Source organism: Thalassophryne amazonica, chromosome 13, assembly GCF_902500255.1.
Source record: "Thalassophryne amazonica chromosome 13, fThaAma1.1, whole genome shotgun sequence".
NCBI classification, from domain to species: Eukaryota; Metazoa; Chordata; class Actinopteri; order Batrachoidiformes; family Batrachoididae; genus Thalassophryne; species Thalassophryne amazonica.
The window spans coordinates 19458795-19475586 of NC_047115.1; the positions used below are offsets into that span (position 1 = coordinate 19458795).

The 16792-nt window shown below is 40.1% G+C and overlaps 1 protein-coding gene across 1 annotated transcript in view; it reads left to right on the forward strand.

Moving 5' to 3' along the window:
- The window catches only part of LOC117523329 (calcium/calmodulin-dependent protein kinase type II subunit gamma-like), a 212723-nt gene that overhangs the window by 49026 nt on the left and 146905 nt on the right, over window positions 1-16792 (forward strand). The gene's annotated exons all lie outside the window — the stretch shown is intronic.

Sequence of the window (16792 nt, forward strand, 5' to 3'; positions counted from 1 at the left end):
TTTAAACTTCTGAATGTTCCAGTGAGCACTGTTGGGACCATAATCTGGAATTGGAAAGAAAATCATTTCACCATAAACCGGCCATGACCAGGTGCTTCTCGCAAGATTTATGACAGAGGAGTGAAAAGAAATATCATAAGAATTGTCCAAGAGCCAAGGACCGCTTCAGAAAGCCCTGGAATTAGCAAGTACAATTGTTTCAAAGAAAACAATAAGTAATGCACTCAACCACTATGGCCTACATGCACACTCAGCACACAAGATTCCACTGCTGAAGAAAAAGCATGTTGAAGGTTGTTTAAAGTTTGCTGCACAACATTTAGACAAGCCTGTGAAATTCTGGGAGAATATGGTCTGGTCAGATGAGACCAAAATTGAACTCTCTGTATCCAATAATACACACCATAAATGGCACTGCACATAACCCACAAAACACCATACTGACAGTAAAATTTGGAGGTGAGAACATCATGGTGTGGGTCTGTTTTTCAGTATACAGCACTGGCAAACTTCATATAATTGAAGGAAGGATGATTGAACAAATATACCTAGACATTCTTGATAAAAATCTGCCAGGATGACAATGATCCCAAATGCACAGCCAAGGAAACTCTCAGTTGGGTTTACAGAATTAAAATAAAGCTGCTAGATGTCCCAGCCAATCACTTGACTTGAATCCAATAGAAAATCTATGGAAAGAACTAAAGATCACAGTTTATAGAAGAGGTCCACGGAATGTTCAAGATTTGAAGATTGATTATGTTGAAGAATGGGCCAAAATCACACCTGAGCAACACATGACTAGTTTCTCCATACGGGAGGCATCTTGAAGCTTCATAAATTTCAGAAAGCGTGATCATTGGATTTCCCTGTGTCATTTCATTTTATTACACATAACCTAATTTCTGTACTTGTATTTTGTATTTTGGTTTCTTTGCATCTGTGGATTACTTGCGTTATTACCCACATCTGGTGAAAATTTTATGACGGTAGCACCTTTTGAAATATATTTACTGAGAAAAATAGTGATATGTTCAATACTTAATTTACTCTCTGTATATTGTAGTCGCAGGTGAATTGGAGGAGTTCATATGTAAATAGAGTAATTGGTTTTAACCAGCATAGATATAAAGAACTAAGATGGTAGCATTTTTTTGCACACACACCAGGTCATTATAAAATATAATGCCATAAAGCAACCACCAAATAGCACCTTTTCCAAAACCTCCAAAATAAATAACCTGACATCCCAGAGTTTGATGGACAGAGTATTTATGGCAAATGGAAAAAGTGTTGTTTTTGTTGTTGTTGTTATTGTTTGTTCTGGGGATTATGTACTTTTCATATGCGGTCATTGGTGCTTCACTGATATGCATACATTAACATTTTAGTGTTTTGTGTGTGTGTGTGTGTGTGTGTGTGTGTGTGTGTGTGTGTGTGTGTGTGTGTGTGTGTGTGTGTGTGTGTGTGTGTGTGTGTGTGTTTTATGTCAGTCTATCCACACAATGTTGGTCATTATCCCTCTCTCAGGGACTAACCTAGAGATAAGTGTGTTTAATAATCCCTAAAGTGGTTAGTGTCAGGGTTGGAGCTTATCTGCTTCGAATAGATGTTCATCAGTGTCAAATTATCACCATGGACAAGGCTGCAGACTGACACATGAAGGCTGAGAATAAGTGCAGTGTGCAGGAATTCAGGTGATTACATCTATTTTTGGCACACAGGACAATACAAATCTTGTAATGTGAGAAATCTTGGAGTCATTTTTGATCAGGATATGTCCTTCAATGTGCATATTAAGCAAATATGTAGGACTGCTTTTTTGCATTTGCGCAATATCTCTAAAATTAGAAAGGTTTTGTCTCAGAGTGATGCTGAAAAACTAATTCATGCATTTGTTTCCTCTAGGCTGGACTATTGTAATTCATTATTATCAGGTTGTCCTAAAAGTTCCCTGAAAAGCCTTCGGTTAATTCAAAATGCTGCAGCTAGAGTACTGACGAGGACTAGAAGGAGAGAGCATATTTCACCCATATTGGCCTCTCTTCATTGGCTTCCTGTTAATTCTAGAATAGAATTTAAAATTCTTCTTCTTACTTATAAGGTTTTGAATAATCAGGTCCCATCTTATCTTAGGGACCTCATAGTACCATATCACCCCAATAGAGTGCTTCGCTCTCAGACTGCAGGCTTACTTGTAGTTCCTAGGGTTTGTAAGAGTAGAATGGGAGGCAGAGCCTTCAGCTTTCAGGCTCCTCTACTGTGGAACCAGCTCCCAATTCAGATCAGGGAGACAGACACCCTCTCTACTTTTAAGATTAGGCTTAAAACTTTCCTTTTTGCTAAAGCTTATAGTTAGGGCTGGATCAGGTGACCCTGAACCATCCCTTAGTTATGCTGCTATAGACTTAGACTGCTGGGGGGTTCCCATGATGCACTGAGTGTTTCTTTCTCTTTTTGCTCTGTATGCACCACTCTGCATTTAATCATTAGTGATTGATCTCTGCTCCCCTCCACAGCATGTCTTTTTCCTGGTTCTCTGCCTCAGCCCCAACCAGTCCCAGCAGAAGACTGCCCCTCCCTGAGCCTGGTTCTGCTGGAGGTTTCTTCCTGTTAAAAGGGAGTTTTTCCTTCCCACTGTCGCCAAGTGCTTGCTCACAGGGGGTCGTTTTGACCGTTGGGGTTTTTCCGTAATTATTGTATGGCTTTGCCTTATAATATAAAGCGCCTTGGGGCAACTGTTTGTTGTGATTTGGCGCTATATAAATAAAATTGATTTGATTTTGATTTGATTAATGTTAACGCAATTGCATGGTTAACTAAAATAGTCTTCACTGTAGTCAACTTCAAAAATTTTCACAAAGCTAAAAAATGTCAAGAGTCACTAGTTTTCTTGAAGTAATCCTTTGCTTGAGTCAGGCTCCTCTGTTTATAAATATTTCACACTTCTGTATCAGACTGTAACGGTCTGCTGGAATTCACTCTCTGCACCTCCTCTGACTGATACACCAGTAAAACAAACAGAAATTTCTAGCAAATCTTTGAATGTTCAGTGAGTGGCTTAAACTCAGTCTAAAGAGCTAATCAACCCCTTCCTTAAAAGCTTAAGACCCTCCACTATGAGGTCTGCTTGCATCTATTATTTACAGATATGCTCCAACCTTCACTTTGACTTGGTTGAGACCACATACAAAACATAAGCAAAACTATTGAGGTCTGGGAGCATGTGCTGGTGCCGCTGTTTTCCGCAATCCCCCCACCCCCACACCCCACTATGGAACTCAAGTCCTGGATGACAGCCACTCAGGCAGAAAATCGGTCTATTTCAAGTTCTTACTTAGACCTTACTTGTGTGAAGCGCCTTGAGGCAACTTTGTTTTGATTTGGCACTATATAAATGAAATAAATTGAAATTGAATTGTTGAAAGTGGCCAGGTGAAAATTGGGTGTCCTCTTGACCTTCTCCAGCCACTGGGGTCCTCAACTCTGAGGCACCTGTATGCTGGATCATGCACAGAGAAAAACACAGAGTGGCTAAAATGTCATATTTCCTGTGTTCTCACCATGCAAGTGATACTCCTCAGCTTGGTCTCTCTAGGTAACTACCAATTTAACAAATAGTAATTTCAGTGTTACCCAACAATCCTCAAAAGAGACTTAGTACCCAAGACATCCAGTCATTGCCTTGGGTTACTGGTTAGCATCTTACCCCCTGAGGTCCATGGATGTGCTGGCACATCTAAGTGTACATTTTGTCATCTTTCTGTTGCTAGATCGGCAACAGAAATCACAGGGATTTCATTCAACCATTTCCTGAAAATATAAATTCTCAGCTGTAAAATCTATCTCCACTAGACTATCTTGGACTCACAGCCAGTCCTGTAGGCCGGAAAAGGTCACATGAGTATGCCTCCTTTGTGTCCCTGCAAGAGGCTGAACTCTGACTGCAGTGTCTGTTCTCGCTAAAATTCAGCAGTAAACACTCAAACAACAGTCCTGTCTTCCAAAAAGCACTTTTTAAAATTTTTTATTTAGTTTTACAGTCAAAGAAAATTGTGATGGAAATGTATACGGAGGGACTAGGAATGGTGCACACTTTCTTTTATATTTTCAAAACAGCAATGAACATGTATTTTCTTTTCTTTTTTTAACATCAGCTTTCAACACTGATGTATTTTATTAATCCAAAAAGGAATTCTTTAACAAGAGTATCAGATAAATAACTTTACAAATACACCTTTTTGAAATGTTCCAGATCTCTGCCTTGTTGATCCCAATGGGTAGCGCTGCTGCACTGCATGGTGCATATTTAATTTATGTTTTTAAATTTACGAGGGCTGTCAATAAAGTATAGGTCAAGCTGAAAACCTCCACATTTCAGGCTCTATTGATCCAGGACATCGTGAGAGAACAGAGAAGTTTCAGAAGAAGTCGGTTTCAGCATTTTATCCGGATATTCCACTGTTAAAGGAGATTTTTTTAATGAAAGACGTGCGGACTGGTCCGCGCGTCGGGACGCAGCCGGCGCGGTGCGGCGGCACAGGAAAAACACCTCCTTGTTGATAACCATTTGTAAAATCCAGGCGGCTTTTGATGGCTTTCAGTGGAGTGAGTATCTGAGAAATTGTTTAACAGCTGGACATGTTCCAACTTGTCCTTAAGGCTTCCAACGGAGGTGTTTTTCCTGTGGCGGAGCGTCGCGGCGGCTGCGAGCCGACGCTGCAATCCGTCCGCACGTCTTTCATTAAAAAAAATCTCCTTTAACAGTGGAATATCTGGATAAAATGCTGAAACGACTTCTTCTGAAACTTCTCTGTTCTCTCACGACGTCCTGGATCAATACAGCCTGAAATGTGGAGGTTTTCAGCTTGAAACAGGCTGACGACGGCGCCTGAGAGCGCTGCGCGACGTCTCGCACCGTGGGAAGTCCTTAAAGCGACAGTATCACCTCAAAATCTCTCATCAGCCGTTAAAATTTTCACTGAAAACCAGCTTAATTTTTCGAACCGTGTCCACTTCGATGTGTCTCACATTTTTAGATAAAAATTTGATCAAACAAAGCGCCAGTCTCTCAGCAACTTCTCAGACAAAGGAATTCCGACGAGGGGCTGGATGACTCCTCCCACAAGGAGTGCTCACAGGTGAATGATGTCACCGACAGGCGTGGAAAAACTCACGTATGCGCACGAGGGTTCAAGCATGTCTGACGTAAAAACATATGAATGAAATCCATATAGTTTTTGAAAAAAATAAAAAGGACCTATACTTTATTGACAGACCTCGTATTATGCACTGTTTTAATAACCGGGCTGCACGGTGGCTTAGTGGTTGACACTGTTACCGCACAGCCAGAAGGTCATGGGATCAATGCCCATCTGTGGCCTTTCTGTGTGGAATGTGCATGTTCTCCCCATGTTGGCGTGGGTTCCCAACGGGGGCTCCGGCTTCCTCCCACATCCAAACAGGACTGGAAAATAAATTAAATTAAATTGTCTGTAGGTGTGCGTGTGGGTGTGAATGTGGTTGTTTGTCTGTATGTGGCCCTGTGACAGACTGGCATCTTGTCAGGGAGGTGGCTAAGAACCCAATGGTCACTTTGTCAGAGCTCCAGCATTTCTCTGTGGAGAGAGGAGAACTTTCCAGAAGGACAACCATCTCTGCAACAGTCCACCAATCAGGCCTGTATGGTAGAGTGGCCAGACGGAAGCCACTCCTTAGTAAAAGTCACATGGCAGCCTGCCTGGAGTTTGCCAAAAGGCACCTGAAGGACTCTCAGACCAGGAGAAACAAAATTCTCTGGTCTGCTAAGACAAAGATTGAACTCTTTGGTGTGAATGCCAGATGTCATGTTTGAAGGAAACCAGGCACCATCCCTACAGTGAAGCATGGTGGTGGCAGCATCATGCTGTGGGGATGTTTTTCAGCAGCAGAAACTGGGAGACTAGTCAGGACTGAGGGAAAAATGAATGCAACAATGTACAGAGTCTATCTCTCTTAACCTCACACTGGGGCAGCGGTTCATCTTTCAGTAGGACAATGACCCTAAGCACACAGCCAAGATATCAAAGGAGTGGCTGGAGGACAACTCCGTGAATGTCCTTGAGTGGCCCAGCCAGAGTCCAGACCTGAATCTGATTGAACATCTCTGGAGAGATCTTACAATGGCAGTGCACCAACGCTCCCCATCCAACCTGATGGAGCTTGAGAGGTGGTGCAAAGAGGAATGGACAAAACTGCCCAAAGATAGGTGCACCAAGCTTGTGGCATCATATTCAAGAAGACTTGAGGCTGTAATTGCTGCCAAAGGTGCATCAACAGAGTACTGAGCAAAGGGTGTGAATACTTATGTACATGTGATTTCTTAGTTTTTTAAATTTTTAATAGACTTGCAAAAATTTCAAAATACATTTTTTCATGTTGTAAATATGGGATGTTGTGAATAGAATTTTGAGGGGAAAATGGATTTACTCCATTTTGGTATAAGGCTGTAAAATAGCAAAATGTGGAAAAAGTTCATCACTGAATACTTTTTGGATGCGCTGTAAGCATTTGTTTGGCCTCACTGCTGTGTCACTGAGATAACAGAGGAAAATAAACTGGACTTGTCACACAATTCAGAAACCACAGATGGTGGTTATTTAAGGCCCTGTCACACCTTGACAATTTAGTCAGTGTATGCCAAGCATATTAAAAAACTCTCGCATAAGTCCAGTAAGTTAAGGGTAATTTTTTTATAAGTTAAAAGTAAGTTGAAGCCCGTTGAAACAAGTTGAAGCTTGGTAATGTACGCCCTAATAAGCTGAGCTCCTCAAAAAATTTTGGGCATGCTGAAAATTTTCAGTGCATGCCAGTGTATGACTCATGTGTCCCGCACATGCGGGACATAAGTTGTCGGTAAGTTATGTGATTGTTGGCACATGTTTCTTGTAATTTACTCATAAGTCTAAATCCATCCATTAATGCTGCCCACTGATTGGCTGAAACCTGCGGCCCCTGTGCAGAAGAAAATATAAAGTCTGACCTGTTCATTTCAGTCCAATTCACCATCACAGACGGACATGAATGCACATAATGCTCCTTGATTTTTGAAAATGACCTCTGAAAATACTTGAATGCATGGCTGGAAATGCAGCGTTTTAAAGCAAGTCCCTTGTTAGTTTTTCTGGTGCAGGTGTGTTTCTCAGAGGATGGCCGTGTTGCGCTCTGAACACACAGAAGCGCTGTGATAATTTAAACTTTTAAAGCAATTTAAACTTTTAAAACGCTGTCGATGTGTAATCATCAGACAACCTGATCGATCGATCAGGGTGATCACGCCTGATTAATGCGCTGTTTAAACATTTAAAGTGCTGTCGCTGTCGGTGATCACTACACCGACAGATCGCACAGCACTTCCTTCAGATCACAACTGATTGTGGTCGACTGGCACTTAAAAGCTTAAATCATCACAGTGTTTCATGGACCTGATCAGGTCTGATCAGGTCCGCTGATCAGGAAGCAGCTGCTCAGCGCTTTCATCATTTAAAGAGACAGTATTCCATTCATTCACGGCAGTGTTTTCCACAGCCAATCCACTCATCAGCATTCTGTACACAATGAAAATGGTCCACCAAGATAAAAAATGAAAAAACTAAATAATGTTAATTTACTCTGTTTCTGACCGGCACCACACTGTGCAGTACCAACCTGAACCACTGGGTGTAAACGGGGCTGTCGGCATACGCTGATTAATCGTCAAGGTGGGACAGCTGCATTAATTTATTAGATGTGTGCCAGCGTGCGCCAGAATTTTTAATACGGTCAGGATATGCATGCTAAATCGTCAAGGTGTGACAGAGCCTTTAAATATCACTTTTGCAAATATGCTAATAGCACTGTTTTTGCTTTCACTATTAGAAACACCTAAAACATTTTACATGCGGTATTAGACTGGGGTGGGCAACAGTGTGAATTGAATTTCCAAGACAGTGCAAGTTTTCCTTGCTATTGATCACCTCAGCTGGTGATTTAATCCATTATCATTATTAAATTGAGGAAAGGACTGCATCAGTAAATCCTCTACCATCTTGGCGCTTCATGGTGCACTGTTGTCCACCCCTGTGCTAGCTAATGCAAATTTCTGTTTATGTTTCTGCTCCTGTTCAACTGTACTGATCCACATTTAGATTTTGCACAAATTTTACATCGGGTTCCCTTACTGATGCATGTCTTGACCTATATGGAGATTGGGTACTGGTGGGCTTGAATCCAGTACCTTTCTGCTGGAGGGCAAGAGTTTCTATCAAGAAATTTAAAATTCCTTTAGGAAACTGACAAGACTATGCAACTTGGGCCACAGTCACTATAACAACAAGGTGGTGGTGATGAATGGATGGATAGAGGGTGGTTACTTACTGTTTTCTGCTCCAACTACATGTGGCATGGTTCTCACTTGTATGTTAATTTGCATAAAAACATCTGTTGAATGAACAAACTGAAGTGTTTTTTCTATGGATAAATGAGGGACTGAAAGAATTCTTTGATTTATTCTGGTAATAAAAAGAAATCATTAGAGTATATTATTTACTTTGAGTCATGATTTTATCTGTAGAACATTTATAAACTGCAGGAGTTGAGGTTTATACTTCTTTGCCTTGCAGAGCAGCTTTGATTACTCTCATTTTGGATAATAACTCGTTTCAGTTTTAGGTTTTGGTCTCAGCGTTGCTTCATATTTTTTGTGGCATTGGGCCTCATGTATCAATGTTGCGCACTTGTGGTGTAAATTTACGGTGTAAATTTGAAGTACACCAAAGTTGCTGTGACATGTATCAAGCAGTGCGCACCTGCCCATTTCCAGCGTACGCCTGACGTGACCTTGATAAATGCGGCGGGTGAAAACAATCGTAATTATAATAAACACACCCATAAATATTCAGACTCCGCTTCAGACACACCCTCATTTTACGACATGGAAGCCAGGAAGACGGCAAAGAAAAAGAACTCCAGCAATCACGACACGTGCCAATAGAGCGTCAAAAGCGGCCGTCGTATCAATTGTTTTGTAGTATATAATCAAAAAAGTGTTACAGTGGTCCCTCGCTTATCGCAGGAGTTATGTTCTAAAAATAGCCCGTAATACGCAGAACCGCGACGTAGTCAGCGTTATTTTTTACAATTATTATAGACGTTTCAAAGCTGTAAAACCACTTTATACACTTTCTCAATCAGGCATGAACATTTTCTCACTTTTTATTCGTGTGTAAACACTCTCAAAGTTCAAACCTTAGTAGAAAAATAAGACCAAACTATTTTCAGGCCCAAACATTTGTTTGAGAAATAAAAATAGAACGTTTTCCTATAAATAATTATGATGGCTTTTAGAACTAACGAATTTAATTTTAACAGTCAACGTACAAGGTTGGACACGTAAGAAATTATTAATAGTGACTGACCAGTATTTCACAGATCGCGCCTCTGTGTCCTGACGCCGTGCCTTTTTCCACTCACACCTGGCTGCAGGTGTCTGTTTCCAAGTGACAAACACAGTTATGAGTAGTTGTTGGCGCTCTTTTTTCTTCTGGGCGAGAAGATTCTTATAAACACAGAACACAGAACACTGTAAAAAACAAAGCATGCAAAATTGGACTAAAAACTCAGTGAAACGGCGAGGCCACGAAAGGTGGTTCACCTTTCGTGGCCTCGCCGTTTCACTACGTTATAGCGAGGGACCACTGTATTCTCTTTTCACATGTCAGTAATTCTTGACATGTGGATATTTGCTCGCTCAATTAATAAGACACACCTAATTTTTCAGATTTCTTTATTCTTAAGATGTATTTCTTTATTTATTTTATTGTGACAAACGAATGGAGACGACACAACCTGATTGCAGCATGGGTGAAGGGCATGACAACACTACAGTTGTAATTATCAATTTCATAGTCTAAAACGATCACACCACATAAAGTTAGGCTCAGCGCTGCTCTGGCTCCAGGCTCTGGAGAAAAAGGCGCGCAGTGCTTTCTTTGTGGTCAGCACTGTGGCCAAGGATCGTGCTCGATAGATCAGCAATCCCACAAAAGCGGGATTTGTATTGATTATTATGTAGTATAATCAGGAAAGTGTTATTTATGTAACATATGCATTGATTTGTATAATGGCATTGTTTATCATGTTGATCATTTTCATTTTTATGTGGATTCCAGCGCTGGTTCATTTTGGTGTATAATTTACGCCACCTCTCGACCTGGTGTATATTTTCAGCGCAGCGTACACCAACGACCACATTGATAAATGCCAAGTAGCGCAGACGTTTTGGCGTACACCCCATATACGCTCAAATATCACTGTACGCACGTTGATACATGAGGCCCATTCTGAGGTCATAAATTCAGAACAATGCTGGATTCTCTCTCATTTTGAACAGGAATCCAGTACAACAAAAATCAGGAGGCAATATTTGATCATGGGTTATACACTGAACAATCCTGATTCACAATATCTATGTAAAATCCATCCATGCATTGTTTGTGATGATGGGGTGTAATGATCTTGATGCACTCTGATTATTTGCTTGCAACCAGAGAGAGGTAGTACTTTGATTATTGTGGCTTAACCATCTTATCTTCACCACTTTAAAATTCAGTTAGAGTAAGAACAGCATGACTACCTTAGCTGGCTTGTGTTGTATTGTTCCACATCATACTGGCAGGTTTGAAAGGCATGTTTAAAAAATAGTCTATAACATCATTTATCAGATCCAAAAACTGTAAAAGCAGAATTTAATGGGTTTTCTGTTGGTAACCAATGTGCACAAAATGTTTTGGTCATGAACAATATGTCATCAAAGACATATTATTCTCAATCTCATAAAAAATATCACAAAATCAGCGCATGTGCTTTATCCAGATTCCATGAAAAAATTAAAACTTCTGCACATCTTGGACCAACTGAACAGAGTATAAGTTCCAGGGCCTCTAGAGATACTAAAAACAACATCAACAAAAACCCTGTGAATTATACTCCGGAAAATATGGATGTAACATTTTCTGTTATTCCTACTGTGCATCTCACCACTGTCACTCTGCCCTCGTACATGTCCTGCACCACCCTCACATACTTCTCTTCCACTTCAGACTTCCTCATACATAGGGGTGGGTATCGAAAACTGGTTCCTGTTTAGAAGAAGAATTGTTAAGAAATGATTCTATCCACCGACATCAATAGCCTTTTTGCTTAACGATTCCCTTATTGGTCCTTCGGTTCACATTATGCTGGAAATGATCGTTTCTTTACGCTATATGTGTGTATACATTTCTTATTTTTATAGTATAAGAGGTGGGTATTTAGAAGCTTTGCTCCTGCCCACACCCTTTTGGTCACATGGGTACGTTGTTGAGTTGTTTTGTTATACGTTTTTGTTATTGTTGGTTTGCATGCCAAATAAATAAATTCATTCATTCAAGCTTGAAGCAGTCAAGCCATGAAGCAGCGCTGCAACCCGCTGCTTCACTGATTCTCTGCTGCACTGCTTTTCAGAAGTGGCAGGCCCACAATTTATTTTTTAACCTCTCTCAAAGCCATTTAAAGATATCAATCGTGAGTTACTTTTGTGCAGATTAAAGTCACTAACTGGGACTCTTGTCTTGTTGCGGGCAAGAAAAGAGAATCATTTTCCATTCCGGGCAAGAAACGAGAATTGTTCTCCGTTCCGTTCCTATTTTGTGGTACTAAACTACACAGCTCCAAACGCTGCGTGGCTCTCTGCTGAGTAAAAATGGAAAGATACGATTCCGGTCAGAATTAATAATGTCAAAGCAAATCGCTGTTTTATATCAAATGACACCTCTTTCCAAATGATGTAATACAGACAGCAAACTACAACAGACAAAAAACAATTTTTTTCTCTCTCAAAATGAGACGTCCTCCGTTCTTTATGATTTACATTGATGTTAACATGCAGCGCAGCTGGCTGCAAGAGCTCAGCTCAGGGCTATGGAGTTACTTGTTACTTGGAGTTATTTGTCTCATTAATACCTGAAACGAAATGCTTTTGACGAAAACCACAGATTTAGTTTATTTCTATTTATGTCCCGAGATAAAGGATCCAGTGACCAAGTACAGATTTTATTTATTTTTATTTATGTCCAGAGATCAAAGATCCAGCGACCAATTTCATATTTATTTGCTTTAAGACTCAATAAAATGTTGTTGACATACAAAACCTGTAAAGCTTACAAGTAAGGTCTAACTTTACCAACCCCCAGAGAAACAGTGGTAAGGAAAAACTCCCTCTGAGGAAGAAACCTCGGGCAGACCAGACTCAAAGGGGTGACCCTCTGCTTGGGCCATGCTACAGACACAAATTACAAAACAATTCACAAAACAAACATACAGGAAATGTTGCAGGTGCACAGGACGGTTTCCAGAACAGATACCACACCCATCTCTGGATGGAGCCGCACCTCAAACAGAGAGAAAAGAAAAAAAAAAAGCAGAATCAAGCATCAGAAAGACAACAAATACAGTGTAATTTGTCAGCATTAAGCAACAAGAAAAACAGAAGAAATACTAAGGTGTTCGCTGGCCACTAGCCCTAAGCTTCACTGAAAGACCCAGAATTTAGATAAAGTTGAGGCTGCGGCCTGCTTCGTTTCCTAATACAATGAATTCAAAGAGTAAAATTCATAGAAACATACTATGCCAGTATGCTAGCCATATGAAAGGGAAAATAAGTGCATCTTAATTCTGGACTTGAAAGTCTCTACAGAATCTGACTGTTTTATTGATGCAGGGAGATCATTCCACAAGACAGGGGCATGATAAGAGAAAGCTCTTTGACCCGCAGGCTATTCACGCTAGGGACACAGTAGTAGTCTGGCACCTTGACAAAGCAAATCCTAGGCTGGTACGTAGGGTTTAATTAGGTCAGCTAGGCAGGGAGGTGCCAGTCCGTGAACAATTTTATAGGCTAGTAGCAGAACCTTAAATTCTGATCTCACTGGAACAGGAAGCCAGTGAAGAGATGCCAAAATGGGTGTAATGTGGTCAAACTTTCTGCTTCCTGTCAAAAGTCTGGCAGCAGCATTTTGAACCAGTTGGAGACCCCTAATGCTGGACTGCGGTAAACCAGAAAATAGAACATTGCAGTAGTCCAGTCTAGGAGAGACAAACCCATGAATCAGCATCTCAGCATCAGCCACAGACAGGATGGGACGAATCGTCACTATATTTCGCAGGTGGAAGAAAGCACTCCTTGTAATATCTCTAATGTGGAGGTCAAAGGACAACATAGGATCAAAAATTACCCCAAGGATCCTCACTTTGTCAGTGTGATGTATGACACACGAGCCTAGGCTAAGCGTTAACTGGTCAAATTGATGCCGAGGTCTCACTGGACCAAGAACCATGATTTCAGTCTTATCAGAGTTTAGAAGTAGGAAGTTGCTAGACATCGAGCTTTTCACTGATGCAAGGCAATTTTCTAAGGATTTTATATGGATGAGATTACCAGCAGTTACCGCCATGTATAACTAAGTATCATCAGCATAGCAGGTAACCCCTTCTAATGTCATGCTGTGGTTAATCAATGGCAGCACAGCAATAACATAAAACTAGTTAAAAGCAAGTCTGTACAAATGGGTCTTGAGCTTCTGCTTAAAAGAGAAGCCAGGCAGCCAGACTTGTAAAAGAGATCTCGATCTCAATGGGACTAACCTGGTTAAATAAAGGTTAAATTAAATTAAATAAAAAAAATTGTAGCTACATGTGAACTTGACAACCGTCAAATAAGTCAGTTAAAAAAATAAAGAAACAGTGTTTGGTTTAACATCGTGAATAAAGAAAACAGGAAATGTGATATCAAATAAATGATAGTATTTTACTTGAGTTCTCATGGGTGGTATTCTTTAATTCTGGGCTTTTTCATCAGTCCTTGGGTCATTGGTCATGTTGTTTTTGTGGAACTGTCCAGAATAACCTCTGTAATCAGCATGTTAATGTCCTCTGAATGTTTAGATTATTTGAGTTACTCGTATTCATTTAAAAGCACTGACAGAAATGGTGTTTGGGGAAACATCTCTTAGTCTGTGAACATTTGCAGAGGTTTGACACTGAAGGGTAAACCATCTTGTTAAAAGGGTCTTTTATTCAGGCATGACTCACTCATGACTGCAAACACTGCAACAAAGGAGGGTCATGTTTGTACTGCAAATTAATAGCAGTTGTCTGCTATGAAAATGATCTGCTAGTTAGATTTCAAAGCAAAGCAACTTGAGACCTTTGTTGAAGCTCCACAGATATCAAATATCTAGTTTCCAGTAAAAGATAAACCGACTACAAAAGGAAATTATTTTATAAGTCAAAACAGTAGTTTCCAAATGATGGCAATGAGAGCCTTCATTTACATCCAGAAATATTTGAACATGGACAAAGGTTTTGGTATTTTATCTAGGGATGCTCTGATCAGGTTTTTTGCTATCGATCCCAATCATCCTTGAGTGCTGATCACTAGGGATGTCCCGATTCAATCACGTGATCAGAAATCGGGCCCGATCACGTGGTTTCAGACTTGATCGAAATCGAACGTTGCATCCCGATCTGGAATCCGATATAGATTTTATCCTCATTATTTTGATCAGCGCTATTTCACGCTCATTATTGCAGATTAATGGGCCTTTCATGCATCGGAAGCGTCAGAGTAATCAAGAATCGGTCTAAAAACATTATTTTCAATGAGGCATGTTGCTTTTTAGAGGCGTCAGCAGCGTCACGTCAAAAGCCGAACTAAAGCGATGCTTCTGACGGGAGCATGCATTGCCACTTGTCGGCAGGCTGACACGATCAAAGTTCAGCCCAATCTTCTTTTTTTATTTTATTATTTTTTTTTATTGAACAAAAGAAAAAACATAAGTTCAGAAACCACTGATCTCTACAAAACAGATCGGAGCAGAAACCTGTGATCTCTACAAAACAGATAGATGCAGAAACCGCTGATCTCTACTAAACAGATCGGTGCAGAAACCACTGATCTGTACAAAACAGATCGGTGCAGAAACCACTGATCTGTACAAAAGAGAAACGTGTCACAGGACTGCTCAAAATCCTTGGAAATGTTTTGTTGTTGTTGTTGTTTGTTACCTCAAAATTTCTGATTACTCTTTTAAAAAAGTTTAGAACACATGGATTAGATGTAAATTTTTCGATTTAGTAATGATGAGTGCTACTGGCTACATAAAATCACCATAATTTAGACATAACATATTTTTACTTAATTCTTCAAGGGAACAGATGGAGTGCTGGCGTGACCGATGCTCTTCTAAATAATTCCAGGGTGTAATCTTTTCTCTTATTTTCTGTTATGTAACACTTCTGTTCATTTTTAAGTGCAACCGCTATGAATTTTAGCTCACTGTTTTATTCCTGTGTGACTCTTAGGAGTGGTTAGCGTTTTCGTAAGGAGTTAGCTTCTGGTGCACAAATTACATTACATTACTCTCCACAGTAATCTTGCACGATGGTGACAGAAAGAGTTGCTCTATTAGGGAGCCGTGTCTGTAAGGTAGAGTTTAGTGGTGTTAGATGTTACAGGCACTCCAGTCCCATAAGTCAAAACTGCTTTGCGTTTGAGCTCAGCTCCTCACAGCTGCCTGACTGCTGCAAAACACATAACAGACAGGAACTAACATGTAAGGTTTTTAGGGTTTACAAACGTTTTTTGACTGTTCGGCTTTGCTAACTATGCCAGCAAAAACGTTAGCAAACTAAAAGTTAGCCGAACTAAATTTAGGGGAAGCTAATTCAGCTGCTGATGGTTTTCGAAGTTGGCTGAAAAGCTGATCTGCTAACAAAAAAGCTAGCTTTGTTAATTAGAGGTTAGTTGATTAGCAGAACTAAGCCCACCACTGGAAATGATGAAGGCTATGGGGCCATTTTTGTAGCAAAAGTATTTGCAAATGAGCATTTCGATCTGTGTGTATGTAACCACATCCACAAATGTGTAAAAAAAACAAACAAAACAAAATGGTGTGTGTCTTTCAATTTGTGGCTCTGTAACCACAAATGTGTAAAAAAAAAAAAATCCATGTGTATGCAGTGTTTGTTACAGTCTAAGATGTATTAAACATTTAATGATACACTCTGAACTCGCCTTCTGTCATTCTGTTCATGCATTATGTTCTCTCACGCTAATCATTGGTGTATATAAAGAAGAACAATATCTTCATTCAGTGTGCAATAGACTGTGTGTGTCTTGAGTCATTACATGAGGCTTATACCGTATTTGACCTACTGCTAAAATGATAACGTCAGGTTACTGTGCAGTATTGTGAAAAGGATTTGTTTCTCACGACTAAAACCAGTTACATTTGCAATCTCTAGAGCTAGACTGGCCCCTTCTAACCAAAGACAGCTTAGTTCAGCAAGAGGGGGACAGAGTCATGCTTAAAAATTATAATAATTAGAAGGATTTAAACTGTCAGATAGAAGCCAGGACAATGTTCACACTTAAGACATGTTCCAGAAACTGTATAGATTGTGAGGTGACATCATGATGGAATGAGAATTTTTTTTCTCTCCAGACATTTGTTTAAAAGGTTTCTCACACTCAGTGTGCACAGGTATAGAGGTCATTTGTCAAAACCTATAGAAACGAACAACCAATTCACCAAATGAACTGTCAGAGGATGGCTAGGAAAAAAAGTAGACCAAATTCAAACAAAAAAGTGGAAGTGAGCACACTGAGGGACATACTATTCACAGTGTAAAATAATTTTACAAAAAACATTGGATCAAATTTTGTAAAAAAACAAAA